Source organism: Mustelus asterias, chromosome 14, assembly GCF_964213995.1.
Source record: "Mustelus asterias chromosome 14, sMusAst1.hap1.1, whole genome shotgun sequence".
NCBI lineage: Eukaryota > Metazoa > Chordata > Chondrichthyes > Carcharhiniformes > Triakidae > Mustelus > Mustelus asterias.
The window spans coordinates 65,289,370-65,314,253 of NC_135814.1; positions in this window are offsets into that span (position 1 = coordinate 65,289,370).

The window sequence follows — 24,884 nt, forward strand, 5'->3', positions numbered from 1 at the left end:
GTACAAAGGTGTAACAACCCCACCCTAACCCCAACAGCAACAATAGCACAACCCAACAGTAACATATGTACATCCTTGTAGTACTGGCCAGCCCCTGGCTCAGCACTATCCAGTGGGAACCAACGATGGTTCACCACATTCACCCCTCCTTTGAGAACAAAGGCCGGTGGGGTACAAAAAAACAGAATAAAGTGTCAGCAGTCTATACGTTCAGACGGTCAGGGGGACCGCACCGTCGTTGTGACCTCCTCAATACCGGCGGTGACACCGGAGTAGGCACTTGCGGTGGCGTTCTCCCCAAGGCGGCGTCCAGCTGTTCTTCCACGGACTCACAGGCCGGTTGACCCTGAGGTGACGGTAGTCCATGGGATCCTGACACGCCCTGCGGTGGCGACCATCTTCTGGGCTCAGGCAAGCTGTACATGGGAGTAAAATGGTTAAGCAATGGTCCCGATGCTGCCCGCGCCGTGTCCGGGGAAGAAGCAAGAGATAAAGGGTTTGTTACAGGGGGTATGGGAGTGACAGGAGTTGCTACGTCCCCTGCTGGTGCCAGGTCTCGGATCGAGACCGTGTCCTCTCGCCTGTCAGGGTATGCCACATAGGCATACTGAGGGTTGGCGTGGAGGAGATGGACCTGTTCGACCAACGGGTCGGACTTGCGGGCCCTTACATGTCGCCGCAGGAGGACGGGTCCTGAGTACGTCAACCAAGACGGTAATGAGGTCCCCAAGGAAGACTTCCGAGGGAATGAGAACATCCTCTCGTGGGGAGTAGCATTGGTTGCCGTACACAGGAGGGAGCGAATAGAATGGAGCGCATCAGGGAGCACCTCTTGCCAACGGGAGACTGGAAGACCTTTTTACTTCAACGCCAGTAAGACAGCCTTCCAGACTGTAGCATTCTTGCGTTCCACCTGTCCATTACCCCTAGGGTTGTAGCTCGTGGTCCTACTAGAGGCAATCCCGTAGGAGAGCAGGAATTGCCTCAAGTCATCGCTCATGAACGACGAGCCCCTGTCGCTATGGATGTAGCCGGGGTACCCGAACAGGGTAAAGAGATCACGGAATGCCTTGATAACCGTGGCAGCGGATGTATCAGAGCAGGGAACAACAAAAGGGAACCTAGAGTGCTCGTCAATGATATTGAGGAAGTACACATTCCGATCTGTTGAGGGAAGGGGGCCCTTAAAATCGACACTCAGTCTCTCGAAGGGACGAGTGGCCTTTACTAAATGTGCCCGGTCAGGTCGGTAAAAGTGCGGTTTGCATTCCGCGCAAACCCGACAGCACCTTGTTACTGACCTGACGTCCTCCACCGAGTAAGGCAGGTTGCGGGCTTTTATAAAGTGGTAGAGCCGAGTGACCCCAGGATGGCACAGGTCATTATGGAGGGCGTGCAAATGGTCCTCCTGTATACTAGCGCATGTTCCACATGAGAGGGCATCCGAGGGCTCATTGAGTTTCCCTGGACGATACATGATATCGTAGTTATAGGTGGAGAGTTCAATTCTCCACCGCAAGATCTTGTCATTCTTGAGCATGCCCCTCTGCGTGTTGTTAAACATGATTGCCACGGACCGCTGGTCCGTGATCAGGGTGAACCGTTTTCCCGCCAAGTAATGACGCCAGTGCCTGACGGCCTCCACAATGGCCTGGGCCTCCTTTTCCACCGCTGAATGCCAAATTTCGGGGCCTTAGAGTGCGGGAAAAAAAGGCGACGGGCCTGCCCGCCTGGTTAAGTGTGGCGGCCAGGGCGAAATCAGATGCATCGCTCTCCACCTGAAAGGGGATGGACTCTTCTACAGCGTGCATCGTAGCTTTCGCGATGTCGGCTTTCAATTTATCGAAGGCCAATCGGGCCTCTGGCGTTAAGGGAAAAGTCGTGGACTTAATGAGCGGACGGGCTTTGTCCGCGTAGTTAGGAACCCACTGCGCATAATAGGAGAAAAAGCCTAAGCATCTTCTCAGTGCTTTTGCACTAGCAGGTAAGGGAAGTTCAGAAAGGGGACGCATACGGTCTGGATCAGGGCCAATGACCCCGTTTTCCACCACGTATCCTAGAATGGCTAAACGGCGCGTACGAAACACACACTTCTCCCTGTTGTAGGTCAAGTTCAGGCGAGATGCAGTGCGTAGGAAGTTCAGGAGGTTCGTGTCGTGGTCCTGCTGGTCATGGCCGCAGATGGTGACATTATCCAGGTACGGGAAGGTAGCCCGCAGCCCGTTCTGGTCCACCATTCGGTCCATAGCACGCTGGAAGACCGAGACCCCATTGGTGACACCAAAGGGAACCCTGAGAAAGTGATACAAGCGACCATCCGCCTCAAAAGCCGTGTATTGTCGGTCCTCTGGGCGAATGGGGAGTTGGTGGTAGGCAGACTTGAGGTCTATGGTGGAGAACACCCGGTACTGCGCAATCTGATTGACCATATCAGATATGCGCGGGAGGGGGTACGCATCCAGCTGCGTTTATCGGCTAATGGTCTGACTGTAGTCAATGACCATCCGGGGTTTGTTCCCGCTCTTGACCACCACGACCTGCGCTCTCCACGGACTAGCACTGGGTTGTATGATCCTTTCTTTGAGGAGCCGCTGAACCTCTGATCTAATGAAGATCCGATCCTCAGCGCTGTAACGCCTTGCAGCCTGGCACAAGATTCTGGAACAAGGAGGGTGTGGTGATCTTCAGCGTCGAGAGGCTGCAGGCGGGGCGCGTTGGGCAATTTGGAGGCTGCTGCTGTTTTCCCACTGCCAGTGAAGGGAGTGGCCCACCGTACTGTAGGATTACACTCCTCAAGTGGACCATGAAGTTTAGTCCGAGAAGTATTGGCGCGCAAAGATACGTAAAACACAAGGAGCTTGAAACGCTCGTAAACTGTGCCTTGCACCTTCAAGGTTACCACGCAACTCCCTAGCACGGCAACCGACCGGGACCTTGATGCCATAGAGATTGTCTGTTTGGCAGGTTGAATCTGGAGTCCACACCGCTTCACAGTGTCTGGGTGGATAAAGCTCTCAGTGCTCCCGCTGTCAAACAGACAATAAATCACGTGGTCATTTACCTGGATATTCATCATAGATTTGTCAAGTCTATGAGGCTTGGCCTGGTCCAGGATGATCGACGCCACCGTTGGTTCATGAGCACCACTGCAGGCAGCTGAAGTCGATGAGGAGGACCCCTGCTGGTCGTTCGTGGTCAGTGTCGACCAACATGGCTGCCCCCATGAGTCGCACGTGGGTGAGGGCACCAAACTCAGCGACCCCTGGTGGTCATACTCCTCCGACTCCGTCGACCGTAATGGCGTCGTCCTGGTCTCGCACGTGGACGAACCCTGCGACGACTTCGACGACGAAGACCCGAGCTCTGAAGAATCGTAGGCCGCACTGCCGTTCCTGGGTTTAGATTGGCACACTTTTGAATAATGCCCTTTTTTACCGCATGCGGTGCACAACACAGCTTTAGCGGGTCACTTTTGCCGAGTATGCTTCGCTCCTCCACAGAAATAGCACCGCGGGCCGCCCGGGGCTGCTGCCGTCGTCTGGCCCAAATGGGAGCACACCATTACACAGCATTTCGAACCCAAGGGACGAGGAGGGATTTGCGACTGCTCCTGCCACATTGTCTCCACATGGTCCTCCGGATATAATACTAAGCTTTTGGAGGCCGACTCGAGCCTCTCTGCTAACTCGATGGCCTGGGTAAGATTAAGGTTACCCTTCTCCAACAGTTTAAGTCGAATGTACGACGATCCGACCCCGGCCACAAACGCATCTTGGGCGAGGTCGTACATGCTCTGCTCAGCCGACACAGCTTTGCAGTCACAGCCCCTGGCTAGCTGTAGGAGCTCGTTCGCATAGTCCTCCATCGTTTCGCCAGACTGCCGTCGTCGAGTGGCTAGGAGGTAACGAGCATGTATCTCGTTAGGTGGTTTGGTATTGCGCTTCTTTAGAAGCTCGAGGGCCTTAGGATAATTAGTGGCCGCACGGATCGCGAGGTAGACAGTGTCGCTTACCCTCGCATGGAGGACCCGGAGTCTGTCATCATCTGTGGTGACCGCTGCGGAGGCTGCCAGGTAGTCTTCGAAACACTTCAGCCAGTGGTCGAAGGTGTTAGAAGCGCCCACCGTACATGGATCTAGCGTAAGGCGTTCCGGCTTCAGAATTTGCTCCATACTCTCTCTCTTTTTTTTTCGACGAGAGTTTAACGACAGTAAATAAAATTGATGCGCTATTCAGACACGAGGCTTGAAGCTCAGTAAATGAAAGGCTTTTATTTACTGTTAACGAAGCTACCAGAACTTATATACACTATCCCAGACTGAAGGGGTCCCGGCCAGAGCAGGGACTCTTATACCTCTCCCAGGAGGCGGAGCCCGACTGGGATGTGCCACAACACTACAGTACAAAGGTGTAACAACCCCACCCTAACCCCAACAGCAACAATAGCACAACCCAACAGTAATAAATGTACATCCTTGTAGTACTGGCCAGCCCCTGGCTCAGCACTATCCAGTGGGAACCAACGATCATAGAAATCATAGAAACCCTACAGTGCAGAAGGAGGCCATTCGGCCCATCAAGTCTGCACCGACCACAATCCCACCCCACATATTTTACCCGCTAATCCCTCTAACCTACGCATCCCAGGACTCTAAGGGGCAATTTTTAACCTGGCCAATCAACCTAACCCGCACATCTTTGGACTGTGGGAGGAAACCGGAGCACCCGGAGGAAACCCACGCAGACACGACAAGAATGTGCAAACTCCACACAGACAGTGACCCGAGCCGGGAATCGAACCCGGAACCCTGGAGCTGTGAAGCAGCAGTGCTAACCACTGTGCTACCGTGCCGCCCTTATGGTGTGTGGTGAACGATGGTTCACCACACACCTTAAACCTGTGCCCCCTAGTAATTGACTCTTCCACCCTGGGAAAAAGCTTCTGACTATCCACTCTGTTCATGCTTCTCATAATCTTGTAGACTTCTATCAGGTTGCCCCTCAACCTCCATCATTCCAGTGAGAACAAACCACGTTTCTCCAACCTCTCCTCATAGCTAATGCCCTCCATACCAGGCAACATCCTGGTAAATCTTTTCTGTACCCTCTCCAAAGCCTCCACATCCTTCTGGTAGTGTGGCTACCAGAATTGAACACTATATTCCAAGTGCGGCCTAATTAAGGTTCTATAAAGCTGCAACATGACTTGCCAATGTTTAAACTCAATACCCTGGCCGATGAAGGCAAGCATGCCGTACGCCTTTTTGACTACCTTCTCCACCTGCATTGCCACTTTCAGTGACCTGTGTACCTGTACACACAGGTCCCTTTGCCTATTAAGGGTTCTGCCATTTACTGTATATTTCCTATCTGTATTAGACCTTCCAAAATGCATTACCTCACATTTGTCCGGATTAAACTCCATCTGCCATCTCTCCGCCCAAGTCTCCAACTGATCTATATCCTGCTGTATCCTCTGATGGTCCTCATCGCCATCCGCAAATCCATTGTGTCGTCCGCAAACTTACAAATCAATCCAGTTACATTTTCCTCCAAATCATTTATATATATATTACAAACAGCAAAGATCCCAGCACTGATCTCTGAGGAACACCACTTGTCACAGCCCTCCATTCAGAAACGCACCCTTCCACTGCTACCCTCTGTCTTCTTTGACCGAGCCAGTTTTGTATCCACCTTGCCAGCTCACCTCTGATCCCATGCATCTTCACCTTCTGCACCAGTCTGCCATGAGGGACCTTGTCAAAGGCCTTACTGAAGTCCATGTAGCCAACATCCACTGCCCTACCCTCATCAGTCATCTTGGTCACTTCCTCGAAAAACTCGATCAAGTTCGTGAGACACGACCTCCCTTTCACAAAACCATGGTGCCTCTCACTAATACGTCCACTTATTTCCAAGTGGGAATAAATCCTGTCTCGAAGAATCCTCTCCAATAATTTCCCTACCACTGATGTAAGGCTCACCGGCCTGTAATTACCTGGATTATTCTTGCTACCCTTCTTAAACAAAGGAACAACATTGGCTGTTCTCCAATCCTCTGGGACCTACCCTGTATGTGGAGATGCCGGCGTTGGACTGGGGTAAACACAGTAAAAAGTTTAACAACACCAGGTTAAAGTCCAACAGGTTTATTTGGTAGCAAAAGCCACACAAGCTTTCGAAGCTCTAAGCCCCTTCTTCAGGTGAGTGGGAATTCTATTCACAAACAGAGCTTATAAAGACACAGACTCAATTTACATGAATAATGGTTGGAATGCGAATACTTACAACTAATCAAGTCTTTAAGAAACAAAACAATGGGAGTGGAGAGAGCATCAAGACAGGCTAAAGAGATGTGTATTGTCTCCAGACAAGACAGCCAGTGAAACTCTGCAGGTCCACGCAACTGTGGGAGTTACAAATAGTGTGACATGAACCCAACCCTGTAGCCAGTGAGGATACAAAGATTTCTCTCAAGGCCCCAGCAATTTCGTCCCTTGCCTCTCTCAGTATTCTGGGGTATATCTCATCAGGCCCTGGGGACTTGTCTACCTCAATGTTTCTCAAGAACCCCAATACCTCCTCCTTTTTGATCTCAACATGACTCAAACTATCTACACATCCTTTCTCAGACTCATCATCCACCAAATCCTTCTCTTTGCTGAATACTGACACAAATACCTCGCCCATTTCCTCTGGCTCTACGGATAGATTCTCTCCCTTGTCCTTGAGTGGGCCAACCCTCTCCCTGGCTACCCTCTTGCTCTTTATATATGTTTAAAAAGCTTTGGGATTTTCCTTAATCCTGCTGGCCAATGCTTTTTCATGACCCCTTTTAGCCCTCTTACTCCTTGCTTAAGTTTCTTTCTACTTTCCTTGTATTCCACACTTGCTTCGTGTGTTCCCAGCTTCCTAGCTTTGACAAATGCTTCCTTTTTCTCTTTGGCTAGGCTCACAATATCTCTCATTATCCAAGGTTCCAAAAACTTGCCATACTTATCCTTCATCCTTACAGGAATGTGCCGGTCCTGAATCCCTATCAACTTAAACTTGAAAGTCTCCCACATGCCAGATGTTGATTTGTCCTCAAACATCTGCCCCCAATCTACATTCTTCAGTTCCTGCCTAATATTGTTGTAATTAGCCTTCCCCCAATTTAGCACCTTAATTTGATGACTACACTTATCTTTATCCATCAGTACCTTAAAGCTTACTGAATTGTGGTCACTGTTCCCGAACTGCTCCCCTACTGAAACATCAACCACCTGGCCGGGCTCATTCCCCAATACCAGGTCCAGTATGGCCCCTTCCCTAGTTGGACTATCTACATACTGTTTCAGGAAGCCCTCCTGGATGCTCCTTACAAACCCTGCCCCATCCACGCCCCTAGCACTAAGTGAGTCCCAGTCAATATAGGGGAAATTAAAATCTCCCACCACAACAAACCTGTTACTTTTACATCTTGCCAAAATCTGCCTCCTGTTCCTCTATCTGTTCCTCTATCACCAGCTGGCAGTTGGGCAGCCTATAGTAAACCCCCAACGTTGTGACGACACCCTTCCTATTCCTGAGCTCTACCCATATTGCCTCACTGTATGAGCCGTCCGAGGGGGAAGGCTAATTACAACAATATTAGGAGCCCTCCAAGGGTGTCCTCCCAGAGTACAGCTGTGATATTCTCCTTAACCAATAGTGCAACTCCCTCACCCCTTTTACATCCCTTTCTATCCTGCCTGAAACATCTGTATCCTGGAATGTTAAGCTGCCAATCGTGTCCTTCCCTTAACCAAGTCTCTGTAATGGCAACAACACCGTAGTTCCTAGTACTAATCCAAGCTCTAAGTTCATCTGCCTTACCTGTTACACTTCTCGCATTGAAACAAATGCACTTCAGTCCACCAGACCCTCTCTGATTAACAATCCCACCCTCCCTGCTGTTTCTCTGAGCCTTTCTGGCCCTACTCTCTGGTCCCCCTTCAACTAAATAATAATTTTATGTTGAGAGAATGTGCACAAAGGTACTCTGCATGAGTTACAATGAGGTTGGAGGAGCGGCCTCCGGCAATAGATCAGTGACAATTTGAGAGCACATCTGCATTGGCCTCTGCCAGCAACCCACCAACCCTCCCCACCCACCCCCACCTCCCCACTCCCCTTCAACCCCCTGCATGCCAAACAGGCTGGAAGTTGGCTGCCCAAGAGGGAAGAAAATTGCTGAGATTACTCAAGCATCGATTGGTATCACAAGAAAGCTTTAACAGATTGAAAATTATTATCTCCAATCTCGATCTTCAAGGTGTCCTGACTCCCAGGCTGAATTTACATTAGGGAGGGCGATTTCGAGCTGTTAGCCGTCAGCGATGCGGGCCTATAATCTCGGGAAAATCAGGAAACGAGATTCCCGCCGTTGAGATCTCGTTTTTGTCATTTACCCTTGCCTGCGATGTTACGAGGTTACCGTCCTTCAATAAGCGTTAATTTAAATGTCATTATAGGACACCCCTGCAATATGACCCCCCCACACTGAATATTGTTTACAAGATTTTAAAAACTTTCAGTCGAGGGGAACCTGCCAGGGGTCCCAAGGTAAGTGTAGGCCCCAGGTGGAGAGGGACGTTCCTGGATAGTATCCTCTGGCAGTGGTGGGCCCTCTGGGGAGCCTCATTGCATGTGTGTATGTGTTTGTATGTGTGTGTGGGGAGGAGAGGGGGGGGGGGTGCATGCCATACTTGTGGTGTGGGAGAGGATCCATTATTTGTTGGCGGGGGCTGGTCTGCTGCATTCCTGCCAAGTTACAATTTTAAATTCAGAACCAAAAAACGGTTACCTTTTTTCTCCTGTAAATGCTTAAATGCTCACAGGTCATTGTAATTCACTTCTGATGAACACCTGCCTTTAGCAATCAATTCTTTTTTTGTACCTTTTGGTACTTTATTCCCAATCAAAATCCAATTCAAAACAGATCCAAGCTGACAAGACAGGCCATTCCTCACATCTTGGGCTCGATCAAAGAAGATCCAAGCTGACAGGATGGGGCATTACATCCCCTCCTGGGCTTGATCAGAGCTTCACCTTAGTCATAAGGCCCAGATGGCTTTTTAAAAGTTGCTTCAGGTGAAGCCATAGTTTTACCTCATTGGCCAAGACCAGGCGCAGGATCAAAAACTACACTTGATCTTAGCCAAGAGGCCAAAACAGTCAGGTGAATTGCGGAAGAAAACTAAAAGCAGAACCTATGTAAAAACCTCACGAGTCACACATAAAGGGAGCTTTTCAGTTATTGATTGGAACAGCAGGGGTGGAGCTGGATAAATCCGCTCCCACATTATGACAACAGACCACAAGATAGGTTGACTTAAGTAGCTCTAGATACAACATCCATTTGGATGCTGTTAGGTCAAACTGCCCCTTCCTCGATTGAAGACAAAACCATTAATGTTAATGATCAGTATTCAGGAAGACAGGAGGAAAAAAATAAATAAACACATGTTAATAGAAACTGGATTTTTTTTTGGTGAAAATATACATGTTTCAGGGCCGTGTACGTTCGAAGCTTTCCTTCCCAGCCAAACAGTTTCAGCTTTTAGTCGCATGACTGACTCTCACTCAAATCTACCATCTTCAGTTTCGTGAATTTTGTCAGCTTTCTGCTGGGCTGCAAGAAGAGGAGGAAACATCATTCGTCCCGCTTGAACTATACTGGCTGCCAATCAATCACATAATATTGACAGCATCTGTGAACAATCTCCACTGCTCCAAGATTGCAATTGAGAAGGCAATGAGGGGGAGGGGAAACATGAGTTTTATTTAAATACAGATTGATGCATTCTACTTTGGAATGCCATGAATACTTCTTCGTTTTGATGAAATATTTACTCCTGAGCCAATACCACTTGCCAACTAATCTGGAGTGAGTTATTTGCCAGCTCTGGACAGATGAAAAACAAAGCAGTGTCCCTCAGGATGCAAGAAACATTGGTCTGTTCATCATTCCACCTCATGGTCTCCTTTTCCGTTTGTTTACTGTGTTGCCTCCTCTGTGGCCTACTCCAATTATCCTGACTGATTGGCTTCAGGCCTATGCATTTTTATTCCTTTTTTTAAGGATTCATTTCCTTTGTCTAAAGTTTGTGTAACAGTTTTGACGGATGGAAAAGTAAATTGGAGTGAGATTTTTTTTTTAAATGCCTCCGGTTCTTCAAGTTGCAACTTGGAAAATATTTTCAGCTCCACCAGCTAAAGGACAAAATCTGTTGCAGGAAACCAAGCAAGCTCATCCAAATAATTGAAGTGTGAATAAATGCGATGTTGGTATCTTGTGACATGGAGTTTCATGTTTAATTACGAGCATCTGTGGTGTGAAACACTGAGCATAGTTTTGGTAACCGTGTATTTTAGACCCTAGTGCTGTACGGTAAATTAATTCTGAACATGGTCAGCAAATATCAACCAGAATAATAGAGTGGCATTTAATTGCATGATGAATAAAAGAAAAATTGAGATATTCCAACTAATAATCTGCCAAAAAATAAATTTCATGTGAATGGGTGGCAATCTCTTACTGATAGCATTTCCAATTTCCGATGCTGATATCAGTTTGCCTTACATATCTGCACAAGTTTCAGCTGTCGGAAGAAAAGCAAATATCTCGTTAATTCCATTTCCAAGGAAATCAGTTTCTCTGGGGCATTTTTTTTTTGAATGAGATGAAGTAAAGTAAAGGGCGCATCAGCATCTGAATAATGATATATAAATGTAAGGTCCAGCTCAATGTTTGAAAAATAAGAAAAGGCATTAATTATGTCAATGGGGATTAACTTCCCGATATCTTCACCAAGATTCTAACTCTTTTTCGAGATAAGGCAAACTCAGTAGTGCTTTAAAGGTTCGGCTGAACCTCCATGCAAGCAAGTCAAGGTGCTGTGTGTCATGGAAGAAAAACAGAGCCCATCAAAACGATCTTTTATACTCTTGTCAATAAATCAATTCGTTGGAACTGATTTCTCCCACACAGCTCTGACATAACGCGCAACACATGCAAGCAAAGTCCAATATGAATTTATTGCGATTTGAACAGCCATTGAAAATAAAGCGTCTCAGATAGCAGATGCTGTTTATGATCAAATCCTTGAATGCTCATCCCACAGAAATATGTTCTGCTACTGCTTGGCTAAGAGTCAATGAAAACCATCCATTGAGGTAATCAAGTCTGAATGACTTGAACCCAGGAGCTTCTAGCTGAGATACTCATTTACCAAGAAAAAGCACACAATTAATTTCAAGTTCAATAATGGCTCTCTCATTTTGTTTCATAGCATTTCACAAATAAAACCGCCATTTTGTTTAATTTAAGTTTAAATTTGGAAAACTTTTCTGCAGCTTTGCTTTTAATTTTATGAATTGCTTTTGAAACATCAGGAAGTATGGCATGGTGGCACAGTGGTTAGCACTGCTGCCTCACAGCACCAGGGACCTGGTTCAATTCCCGGCTTGGGTCACTGTCTGTATGGAGTTTGCATGTTCTCCCCGTGTCTGCATGGGTTTCCTCCGGGTGCTCCAGTTTCCTCCCACAGTGCGAAAGACGTGTTGGTTAGGTACATTGGCCATGCTAATTTCTCTCTCAGTGTACCCGAACACTGAGTGTGGCGACTAGGGGATTTTCACAGTAACTTCATTGCAATGTTAATGTAAGCCTACTTGTGACACTAATAAATAAACTAAACTAAACAAAAGTCCGCTGTTCATAATTCTTCTACAGACTGCCCTATAATACGCTAAAGATCATCTATTTATCTATTGGGATTGAGAATAGTGATTGCTATCTGAAGCACAGAAGACCAAGATTGATGTGAGGTTGGATGTGGGGTTTAGCTTGGGGCCTCAACTATTTACCATTTATATAGACAATCTGGAGGAGGAGACTGAGTGTAGGGTAACAAAGTTTGCAGACGACACAAAGATAAATGGAAAAGTGAATCGTGTGGAGGGCGTAGAAGGTCTGCAGAGAGATTTGGACAGGCTGAGTGAGTGGGCGAGGATCTGGCAGATGGAGTATAACGTTGACAAATGTGAGGTTATTCACTTTGGAAGAAATAATAGCAAATTGGATTATTATCTAAATGGAAATAAATTACAACATGCTGCTGTGCAGAGGGACCTGGGGTCCTTGTGCATGAGACGCAAAAACCCAGTCTGCAGGTGCAACAGGTGATCAAGAAGGCAAATGGGATGTTGGCCTATATCGCAAGGGGGATAGAATATAAAAGCAGAGATGTCTTGCTGCATCTGTACAGGGCATTGGTGAGGCCGCAGCTGGAGTACTGTGTGCAGTATTGATCCCCTTATTTGCGGAAGGATATATTGGCCTTGGAGGGAGTGCAGAGAAGGTTCACCAGGTTGATACCAGAGATGAGGGGTGTTGATTATGAGGAGAGACTGAGCAGATTGGGCTTGTACTCGTTGGAATTTAGAAGGCTGAGGGGGGATCTTATAGAGACCTATAAGATAATGAAGGGGCTGGATAGGGTAGAGGTGGAGAGATTCTTTCCACTTAGAAAGGAAACTAGAACTAGAGGGCACAGCCTCTAAATAAAGGGGGGTCAGTTTAGGACAGAGTTGAGGAGGAACTTCTCTCAGAGGGTGGTGAATCTGTGGAATTCTCTGCCCACTGAAGTGGTGGAGGCTACCTCGTTGAATATGTTTAAATCACGGATAGATGGATTCCTGATCGGTAAGGGAATTAGGGGTTATAGGGATCAGGCGGGTAAGTGGAACTGATCCACTTCAGATCAGCCATGATCTTATTGAATGGTAGGGCAGGCTCGAGGGGCTAGTTGGCCTACTCCTGCTCCTATTTCTTATGTTCTTATGTTCTTATGGATCAGGGAAAGCTTCCGTTCTGGTGGTTAAAAGAGGTGACTTGGGAATGGATTATAATGGTGAACCATTCTAATGCACATGTCCTGCTCTGTAACTGGGGACATCAGAATAATTCTAGTCTATCATTTCTCATCATCTACATATATACCCAAATCCTTTTTGAAGTGCAAATTACCAGGGCCTCAACGTTTTATTCACCAAAACTCTCCTACGTTGGCTCAAAAGGGAGCCAACTGAGTTCATTTTACCTTTTGCTGATTTTAAACCTACAATGTCTGGTTCAGTGCTCACAGCCTACATCTACATCATCGATTGAACAATGCATAAATTTAAATGCGCATCTTTGACATGCTTCAGCAAAATATATCACATCTGTACAATTCCTTAGCATTTATTTCCATAATAATGAGACAGTTTAATGGCACTGCACAAACATACCGTGACTTTTCAACTGTGTTGCCTTGTCAGCACTTTCAAAGGTCCGGATCATAATGATTTATATCAAGAAATGGCACATTTTAAAAATGACATAGTAAAACTATTTTGTTATTTGAATGGTTTGCTCACGATTTTGAGAAATGGAATCAAGTTCTGCAAATTATCATAATCTCAAATCATAAAGGCCTGTCTAAAAAAAAGTAATATAAACAAATTGAAGAGCATAATTCCACTCAATAAATACTCAGTGAACTGTGCACAATCTACTATCATTCTCCGGGGAACTCAAGTAAGAATGAAAGCATATATTAGAATAACATTGGAAAATGAATTACTGGCCTACAGTTTTTGATAACTGTAGACTTAAATTTGTATTGATCCCTTTGGTAATGGAATCAATTATTTCTAATAAAGGATAATAAAGAATTTGATGCTGTTTAACATCAGCACACTTATAATGCTGCATGTTTTACATGAATATAGTTTAATTTGTTGTTCCACCTATATTAGAAACATGCCTATTTAAAAAATATTACATGCACGATGTTAACAACCTTCACTATTGTCCATTACATCAAAAGAGAGGTCTCCAACCTTCAGGGAATGGGTAAAAATACAAGTAGCTATTGTTGTCCAATGACCCATCGCCCTCTATTGTATAAATACTATAACTGTAGCTCAAAGGAACTCGATCCATTCCTATTTTTATGCTGCACTGTTGATTAGACCTCGTAACAAATGAAGGTGGGATTTTATTAATACACCTAGGAGATTGCGACCCAGAACAGGCTCTGAGACAACCTCAGATACCATTATAGACTCTATGAATTTCAATAAACAGATGAATACAGGCCAGTGAAGAGACAAAAAACTGCAGCAGCTCATGCCCCTGAGTGCAATCTCACCAAACTAACCCCATCATTCAGAGAGTCAGAATTTAAACCTGCCTGGAATCTGCTTGGAAAGAAATATGATCTTCTAATGAAGGTCGAACCCTTTTCTTATTTTAGCTGGCGAATGCTACAGGAAAAAGGTAGTGGTGAACTCTCGAAAATTTTTAACATTTTCCTTAATAAGCCAAAAAACAAAAGTTCCACCTCACAGACCTGAGGTAGAATTGATCATCAGGTTATTAGGGATAATGTATTTTGGAATCATGATAATTAGTCAGAACTGTACTTCCCATCTTTATGAATATTGGATGGTATAATCATCATGATATAAGAGATAAAAGACATATTCATTATGTTAATTAGATCTAATTTACATACACGAAAGGTTAATGGTAAAACAGATTACCCTATTATTTGAAAACTTATCAAAGTTATCTTTGAGATTTAGAGCATATAGGTAAAACCACTAATAATCAAGAGAGTAGTATATTGTAATACAAACAGTTTGCAGTCTTACTTAAATAGGAGCATAATAAATTAAATATTCCTTTTATAGATTGTTTTATCAATTGAAAAGTATCCCATAATAAGCCTCTTTAATCAGGAAGAATCTTATCTATAAACGCATTCACTGTGCAGTGGCTGGAATTATTTGTTCCCCACAATATTTTATTGTTGTAGAGCGATAAGTGGAAGGCACTGACTGATTATTGATATAGAAATAATGGCCAAAATTTCCCACCAGCCGAATCTTCCGGTTCCCACCAATGGTGACCCCTTGCAATCTGTTCCCTGGAGGCAGGTGATGTAGGGCACACAAAATCCCACTGACATCAGCGGGACTGGAAGCTCCCACCATCAGCCAACGACGGGCCACCTCCACCACTGGAAAACACTGGACAGGAAGGGACCGGAAAATCCCTCCCAGTGCATGCGCTGGCTTGCCTGTGGTGTCCACATCCCAAGAATATCTGTTTTAAAAATATACTGGCCGGAACCCTACCACCTCACCCGCCCGGAATCGGAGTGGGCGAGGGTCCGATAATGGAAATCTCCGTTGACCTTGTGTGGGAATTTCTGCTCTCGCCCGAGCAAGGCCATAAAATCCCACCCACTTTTTCAAATATAATTTTGATTTGATTTGATGTATTATTGTGACATGTATTAGTACACGGTGAAAAGTATTGTTTCTTGCGTGCTATACAGCCAAACCATACCATACATTGAGAAGGAAAATAGAGAGTGCAGAATGTAGTGTTACAGTCATAGCTAGGGTGTAGAGAAAGATCAACTTAATGCAAGGTAGGTCCATTCAAAAGTCTGATGGCAGCAGGGAAGAAGCTGTTCTTGAGTCAGTTGGTATATGACCTCAGACTTTTGTATCTTTTTCCTGATGGAAGAAGGTGGAAGAGAGCATGTCTAGGATGTGTGGGGTCCTTGATTATGCTGGCTGCTTTTCTGAGGCAGCGCGAAGTGTAGACGGAGTCAATGGATGGGAAGCAGTTTGTGTGATGGACTGGATTTGTTCACAACCCATTGTAGTTTCTTGTGGTCTTAGACAGAGCAGGAGCAATACAAAGCTGTGATACAACCAGAAAAAATGCTTTCTATGGTGCATCTGTCAAAGTTTGTGAGAGTCATAGTGGACACGTCAAATTTCCTTAGCCTCCTGAGAAAGTAGAAACATTTGTTGGTTTTCTTAACTATAGCGTCAGCATTGAGGGACCAGGACATGTTGTTGGTAATCTGGACACCTGAAAACCTAAAGCTCGTGACGATTTCCACTTTGTTCCCCTTGAGGTAGACAGGGGCATGTCCTCCACTACGCTTCCTGAAGTCAATGACGATCTCCTTCGTTTCGTTGACCTTGAGGAAGAGATTATTGTCATCGCACCAGTTCACCAGATTCTCTCTCTCTTTCCTGAATTCTGTCTTGTCATTGTTTGAGATCTGACCCACTACGGTGATGTCATCAGCAAACTTGAAAATCGAGTTGGAGGGAAATTTAGCCACACATAAAGGGCGGAATTTTCTCAAAAGAATGCTTAGTGTAAAACGGGGGAGAAAGTGGGAGATATTCTCATCCGTTTGTTCAGCAAGGTATGTCATGATAATTTATGGCACTCTGTGTAATACAGGGGGCGTAATGTGAATCTTGCCAGTGGGGAGGAGGGTGGAGTCTCAGCAAGCCAGCTGCTAAGCTCTTGGGGCACCATTACGCAGACACTCCGATCTCCCAGTATATTGTTCTGATTAACCGGAGTAGCGAACTTGTAAGATCCCACCCAAAATGATTCACTAAACAAAGGTCACGTTGCCATAGTTCCAAATGACCAGAAGCTATTTTCCCCTTTGAGGGGGAGAGCTGACTGGTGATGATTTTGACCTGAGGATCGCCACACCTCAGGCAAGGGGCAAGATTGAGAAGGTGGGCCTTCATGAGTAACCTCAGCCGGTATGGGAATTGAACATGCACTGTTGGTTTCACTCTGCATCACTAAGCAGCTGTCCAGCCAACCAAGCTAACTGACATCTGAAAAAATGTTTTATAATGATGATTTTGAAATATATATCGGCCTGAGCTCTCCGGAATCTCACGCCCGCTGCTGCTGCTGGCAAGAATGGGAAGTTTGGCACTCAGCCAAATCTCCATTCTCAGCAGCGGAACCGGAGAATCCCAGCCACGGGCGAGACCGGAGAATCGGCCCATTAAACAATCATGATATAAGAGAAAGTATATTTGATTGGTTTTTTTAAATGTATGTCCATATTTACTGTGCATTCCTATTTTCACATGGGGCATTAAGAGTCAACCATTGTTTGCTTTAGGGTAACACAGTGGATAGCAATGCTGCCTCACAGCACCAGGGACCCAAGTTCGATTCCCGGCTTCGGTCACTGGGCCCAATTTTACCATCAAGTTGCACCCATTTTCGGACGTGGAAACTTGGTAAAGTCGGGCGTGAGGCGAGTAGCGTGATCCGCGCCCGCCTCCGCACCGGTTCCCCCTTTACCAAGGTGAGAAAATGTCCGCGATCGGGTCTGCAGCCGAAACGGGTGCTATGGCCATTTAAATGCATTTGTATGCATTTAAATTGACTTAATGGGCTGCACGCCCAACCTTACCGGCACTTCCTCCTTTATCACCGTGTTCGCCCGTCCAGATTCAGCGCAAATCAGACATGATCTACAAAAGTCCAATTCAGGTGTTCCAGCTAGTGAGGAGGTAAGTGCCGAGCGTCCGACGACACTCTGCTTAAGATCAGTGATGGGGGGCAAAGCGGGGGGGTGTGTCCACTGCCACTCTGCCTGAGATCAGTGAGGGGGAAGGGGGCGAGGGGCCCGCGATCGGTCTGAGTGGTGGTGGGTGGGTGGGGGGATAAGGGAGTCAGTAATGTTGTAGGGATGGGGCAATGTTTGTGGGGGCCAGGGTGAGGCATCATCTGGTCCGGGAGCGATGTGGCAGAGGAGTCGCATTCTATCATTTTTTTTCTGCGCATCAGTAGTTGGAGGCGCCGATCGGAGCTGCAGGATTTTGGGCGCATTAAGCCCCGCCCACAGGCTTCTGCAGCGCGATTCGGACTCGCTGATTTTTTTTCAAGCAGAGTGCGTATGGGGGCACCGGACAACCGGTCCAAAAGTCAGATCTGAAACACTCCCAGTTTCAAGTCCACCCAGCACCTAGAATCAAAATGGTCAAATAGGGCCAACTGTCTGTGTGGAGTTTGCACACTCTCCCCGTGTCTGCGTGGGTTTCCTCCAGGTGTTCCGGTTTCCTCCCACAGTCCAAATATGTGCGGGTTAGGTTGATTGGCTTTGCTAAATTGCCCTGTAGTGTCAGGGGGACTAGCAGGGTAAATACGTGGGGTTTTGGGGATAGGGCCTGGGTAGGAGGGTGGTCTGTGCAGACTTGATGAGCCGAATGGCCTCCTTCTGCACTGTAGGAATTCTATGATTCTGTGTGGGTCATGAACATGCCAGACAAAGCACTTGTGGCAGGTTACCTTCTCTGAAAGACAGTAATGAAGCTGCAAGCTCAGCTTGTCTGTGAGATGTCTGAATTTTCACTGCAATACCTAGTTATGCTGGAATGGAAGCTGAGACTTATCTCTCAGACACTGCATCATGGATGGGTCTGCAAGTTGTCAACCACTTCTATGCTGGAATAGCTGGGCCTCAACCTCTTTGTAAAGTTGTGTGCCAAGTTGGTTTTGATATTGGTTTTTGACATTGGCCACAGGCTTTCTGACGGGCCTCCCAAAGCACCAAGCATTTCAGTGCGCATCCCCAGTTTTTTCCCAGCTGCCACATCAAGGTTCCCACCTGAACCCTCTGCAGCAGAATTTGTGTGCAACCTGCCCTCTAGCAAGCTCACACCTGTCCCTTCGCCCCTCCCTTTGCTGCAAGCCACTTGGTGTCTTACCACGTGCTGTTCCCGCCTCCCCGTTCTTCTTGGTGTCAGTATCTGAGATGGTGGTTATGAGTTTCCAGAATGAGTAGTGGCATTTCTTCATCACTGTCATCCTCTTTCCTTCTTCCTCTTTCTCTTCCACCATTGCCGAGCCAGATTGCAGTCCTTGTGTACCTGAAAGGAGGGAGGTACATGGGTAGGGCTGTGGTGAGGGGAGAGTTGGAAAGCAAGAGGTGCATGCTTGCACCATCTGCAGCTTTTAAACTAGAAGAGATGGTGGGATGGAGGGGAAGTGGGATGTGAGAAAGAGGATTATGTGTCAGCACACCATCTTCTGTCATTCTGATTCTCCCCCTTGCTCTCCTACTGACCTCTCTGTCCTCACTTCCTGCAGTGTTACAATGAAGCTAAACTTAAGCTTGAGGAAAAACATTCACTTTTGGATTAGGCACTGCGTTGCCACCCGGAATCAACTCTGAATTCAATGATTTCAAACTGTAAACTTTTGTTTCCTTTTTGTTGCATCTACTGGTCTTAATCTTATCTTTGCTTTGGGATGGCACTCAGCACTCGATGTATCTTTTCTTTGTTTCTTCACTTGTCCTATTACCGCTCCCTTTGGCCACTCACCAGCTTTCTGTCATTTAATCTCTCCTAACTTCCAGTCTATCACAGGCCTTCCATTTTGTTTTTATGTCCATCCTTCCCTCTTTCACTTGCTTAAAACCAGTTACATTTCTACCCTTTCGCATTTCTGATGAAAGATCACTGATCTGAAACATTGGCCGCGATTCTCCCAAAAGTGCTGAATTGGTAGGAAAACTGTTCTAAATCCCGACTGTTCTGTCAGTTCAGCTTCTCACCTGAATCTCCGCACTCTGTGCACTGAAGAGGTCCCAGTCATGAATCTCATTAAAAACCCAGAGGGTAGGGCCTATTCACGCCGGAGTCTGACTGTTCTGGGACTCTGCGCATGTGCTGTGGTCCCAATCTGTCAGATTCACCATTTTCTGGCCAGCTCAATTGCTGGCCAATCTGGGACCCCCACAGTACTGCTCCTCCAGCCCCCTACACGGCCCAATCGCAGCACCCACAACAATTCCCAGGCCAGTCCTGATCCCCCCGTCCTGGAGCGCCCTGATGCACAACCCATCCCCCCAGCAGTGGCGAACCCCCCACCCCCCTCACCCCAGCAGACTCCCCCCCCCCCCACTGGTCCCACCCAGGGTCAGATCCCCCACGGGAGGTAGGTCCCCCTCGGCAGACCACCCCTCCCCCCAGCCCGCCCCAGTCACTGCCCTCCCTCCATCCCAGACCGATCCTGTCTGCAGAGTGGCAGCGAGACCACCCACCCCCACCGATTGCCCTTAGGCCCTGCCCACAATATGCCCCACCCCTTTGGCATTGCCCTATGCCCAGTGGGCAGTGCCAAGGTGCCCCCTGAGCATGGGCACTTTGCCCCTTGGGCAGTGCCAGGAGCACAGGGCTGGCACTGCCAGAGCCACCCGACCCCATGGGGGGGCCCGAATTGCCCCCCCCTTCATGACTGCATACCTGAGCAGTGGAGCTAGTTCCCCGAACGTGAGGAGCTAGTCTGAACCTCGCTGGAATGAAGTACTTCTGGTGGGGTGAGAGATTCTATCGGGACCTGAAAGTTCCCGATAATGATCTGCTAAACATATTTAAAATACATTTTAAAAAGATTCAAATGACTTACCTGCCTTTCCACCGGTTTCCAACGTGATCTGACAGGTGATTGTTCACCGGCTCTGGGAGATGAGCATGCGTTCCCGGGCATGCGCAAATCCCGGTACAAGGCCGGCGACGCGCATCTCCCACCGCAACCTGCCAGAAAAGTTGCGGGTTGTGATGGGAGAATCGTGACCATTAATTCTGTTCCTCTCTCCACATATGTTGCTGATCTGTTGAGTATTTTCAGCATTTTCTAATTATACTTCAGATTCCCAGCAGAACAGAATTAACGTTTCAGATCAATGATCTTTCACTGCCCCGTCATTCCCATTCTTCATCTTGTACTCACCATCACCCTTAATGGTTTCAGCCAAACTTGGTCATGGATCTGTCATGGTCCTTCAGTGACGGCAGACATTATTGCTTATGCGGGGGTGAGGACAATGTAACCATGCCTTTCCCTTACCCATTTGGTGCTACTGCCTCCAATTAAGCATCACCTTAACCTGCAAATGAAAGGGAAATGTGTCAGCAAGGTATTTGGCTGATGTGCCTGTCATGGTTGAATAGTGTTTGAAAGCTCTGAGATGTGGGTATTAGGCTTACAGCAGTGCTAAGTATGTGACATGAAGCCATGACTGTGAGCTATGAGTTGTTGGTAGGTGAGTGATGGGTGTGTCCAGGCATGTACAGTTGATAGGATATGGCATTCACTGACCTTGACCACTCCTGTGTGATCGCTGGGTTTCCTTTGGCATTGCAAGCAGCTTGCTGGGGCTAGATCAATGGCATCAACTACAGTGGCTATCTAGTCTCAGAACACTTTCACAATATCTGTCTGGGGCACCTCTTCACCCTCTGTGAGTAGAGGGCCTCTATCCTGCCCTGCAGCTTCTGCACAAAGATCTCCAAAGCAGCATTTGAGAACCTTGAAGCATTTGCCAGTCTTCTTTCCGTTCAAACTCGCTTCCCCAGGCATCTCCAATACCCGCTCCAACTGGGATGTCCTTCCCCCTTTGGAGATAGCTTTAAGTTGTGCAGCTGAACTTTAAGTGATGTTGGTCAGACACAAACCTGGGCTCCCTGCTGAGGCATGCAGCCATCTAACCCAACAGCACTGCTGAGCTGCACACTACAATCATTTAAATTAGCAAGCAGCATGAAGTGCATAAGTTGCCTACATCAAAAGCGAAAGGTGTGCGTTAAGCATGTATCGTGATTCCCTTGCCCATTTTTGGGGGCTATCCAATTTTGTGTCTGTACAGTTTCCATCAGAAAGGCCATAAGAATGATTTCTGTAGACATATAGGGTGAGATTCTCCAGCCTCCCAGCCGCATGTTTCCCGCTGGCAGGAGGTGGCGCGTTGTTTGCTGGTGGCGGGATTCTCTTGTCCTGCTGCTGTCAGAGGGAATTCCCATTGACTTCACCCCATGCCAACAGGAAACCCACGGACAGTGGGTGCACTGCCAGTGGGACCAGAAAATCCCATCAGCATGAATGGCCAGAGAATTCCGGCCATAATACTTGAAAAATTCATTCGTTGTCGCTGGAAAGGCAGCATTCATTGCTCATCCCTGATTTCCCTCACAACCGTCTGGCTGAAGCGCATTGATGAACAAGTTGGGGTCAAATGACAACCCGACAGCTTCATTGTCACGTTTACTGATATCGGGAATTCAAATTTCCCAACTGCCATTGGGGGATTTGAACTCGCTCTGCAAGAAGTCCACAGCTCTATTTTACAACTCTAGTAATCTTACCACTGCACAATTGTACTCATGATAGTTATGTTAACTTGTTCAAGAGCAGGAGATAAAGTAAATGTGTAGAGTATGTGCAATGAAGCCATAACTGTGAGCTGTGAGTTGTTGATAGGTGAGCGATGGGGGCGTCCAGGGGTGTACGGTTGATAGGATATGGCATAACTTACTTTGAATTTAACCTGTTGTGGATCTTATCTTGTAGGTCTTGATACCAGGAGTTAGGAATAGAAGGAAAAATGGTCCATCCCCATTACTAGCATCTTTATGTGCATAATTCCATTCCATTCTACAAAAAACGAATACTAAACAATGTAAGGAAAGCCTGAGTGAAGTTAAAACACAGTGTAGCAAAAAATCATAATGACAGAAAACGAGTGATTAACCCATTTAACCCATCCATCTTCATTCCAATACAGGCAGTACACAGACAGTTGGCCCTATTTTACCATTTTGATTCTAAGTGTTGGGTGGACTTGAAACTGCGAGTGTTTCAGATCCGATTTTTAGACCCGTTCTCCGGTGCTCCATACACACTCTGCCTGAAAAAATATCAGCAATTCTGAATCATGCTGCAGAAGCCTGCAGGCGGGGCTTAACGTACCAGAAACACTGCAGCTGCAATCGGCACCTCCAACTGCACATGCGCAGTAAAAAAATGATAGAATGCAGCTCCCCTGCCACATCGCTCCTGGGCCAGATAATGCCTCCCCCTGGCCAACACAGACATTGCCCCACTCGCACAATATTACTGACCCCCTTATCCCACCACCCATCCACCACCCAAACCGATCGTGGGCCCCTTTCCCCCTTCCCCCTCACTGATCTCAGGCAGAGTGGCAGCGGACCCCCATTCCCCCTCACTGATCTCAGGCAGAGTGACAGCGCACCCCCCTCCCCCATCACTGGTCCCAGGCAGAGTGGCAATGGACCCCCACCAACCCCCTCCCCCCACCGATCTCAAGCAGAGAGCCGTTGGACGCTCGGCACTTACCTCCTCACTAAGTGGAGCGCCTGAATTGGACTTTTGCAGAGCATGTCTGTTTTGCACCGATTCTGGATGGGCGAACGTGTGGTAAAGAGGGATGTGCGGTAAGGTTGGGCTTGCGGTCCATTCAGTCAATTTAAATGCATGCAAATGGCCGTCATGCCCATTTCGGGTGCGGTCCGAATCGCGGCCATTTTCGGGCCTTGGTAAAAGGGGAACCGGCGCGGAGGCGGGCACAGATCATGCTACTCGCCTCATGCCCGACTTTACCAAAACGGGCGCAACCTGATCGTAAAATCGGGCCCACAGACTTTATGTTGAGTGCACATCTCAATAAGAGCATGCAGCTAACACTGCAGTCACTGTTGAATGACTGCATGCCTGAGCAGCGGAACGAAATTGTGAGAAGAGAGCATAAAGTCAAACTAGCTCACTTGTACTACTGAAAGCTAATCTGCGTCTCTTAAAAGCAAGATGCATTTCGACTAAAGCAGGTCCTGGAGGTCATTCTAACCATGAGTTTGAAAGACACAAGAATGGCACAACTTAGCAGAGGGGGGGCTCCAAGGTTCTCCAAAACAGCACTGGAAGCTTTGGTGAAAGAAATGGACAGGAGGAGAGAAATCTATGCTCACGGGGACGAGAAGGCACTCCAGAGAGACATGGCAATCTCATTTGATGCCAGCCGTGTAGGACCCAAGGACTGGATAAAATGCCTGAGAGGTTTGATGGTCTGACATGAGTGGTCGAGGTCAGCTGCCAAACATTTCTATCAACCACCAGTCATACTTGACATCTTTAGCTTCGCCTGCACCCTCACTCACTTCGCACTGCCAGAAGCCTTGATATCTTACGGCTTGCAAACACTGCCAGCTACTCAACATGAGAGACACATCACCCAAACACATTGAGCCCCACACTTCCCTTTTTCTTGCAGGACAAGGTGGGGTAAAGTCAGTAGTAGCTAATGGGCAGGCCCAGGCACGGCTGCATGTCTTCACCGCAATTGTAGAGATGCTGAGCACCTTCCACTGAAGATGTCATGACTGGCACGTTCGGTGGCACAGTGGTTAGCACTGCTGCTTCACAGCGCCAGGGACCCAGGTTCAGTTCCGGCCTCGGGTCACTGTCTGTGTGGAGTTTGCACATTCTCCCCATGTCTGCGAGGGCTTCCTCCGGGGGCTCTGGTTTCCTCCCACAATCCAAAGATGTGGAGGTTAGGTTGATTGGCCATGCTAAATTCACCCTAGTGTCGGGGGGATTAGCAGGGTAAATATGTGGGGTTACGGGAATAGGGCCTGGGTGGGATTGTGGTCAGTGCAGACTCGATGGGCCGAATGTCCTCCTTTTGCACTGTAGGGATTCTACGATTCTATGACTGAGACCAGCCATGGGGCTGAAATCATCAAAGGTGATGGGATATTGGTGCCTAATCTTCCTCCTCACGTCCTACTTCAGCCCACAATCTCTTCTGTTTACAAGCGGCTGAAATGCAATTTTGCTTTTCCCCCACTCCCCCCATCCCCTGTCACTCCAATACTACGCTTGTGCCTTTCTCATTTCAGATACTCAAGCGCTGCCATCAAGCCAAGCAGCAGGATAGGAGCAAGAATTAGAAGAAGGCGAAGACAGTGGTAAAGAAGAAACACTGTCGCTCCCACTGATAATTGCAGCAAGCAGCTCAAATACTGAAACTGTGTGTAATTTAGTAGCTTAAAGATGGGTGGGATCCGTACATGAGTGACCTGCACCAGGGCAGGGGAAAGGGTCGCACAGGTACCATCTCACCAGAGGGCGATGTCTCACACAGGTTCTGCCCT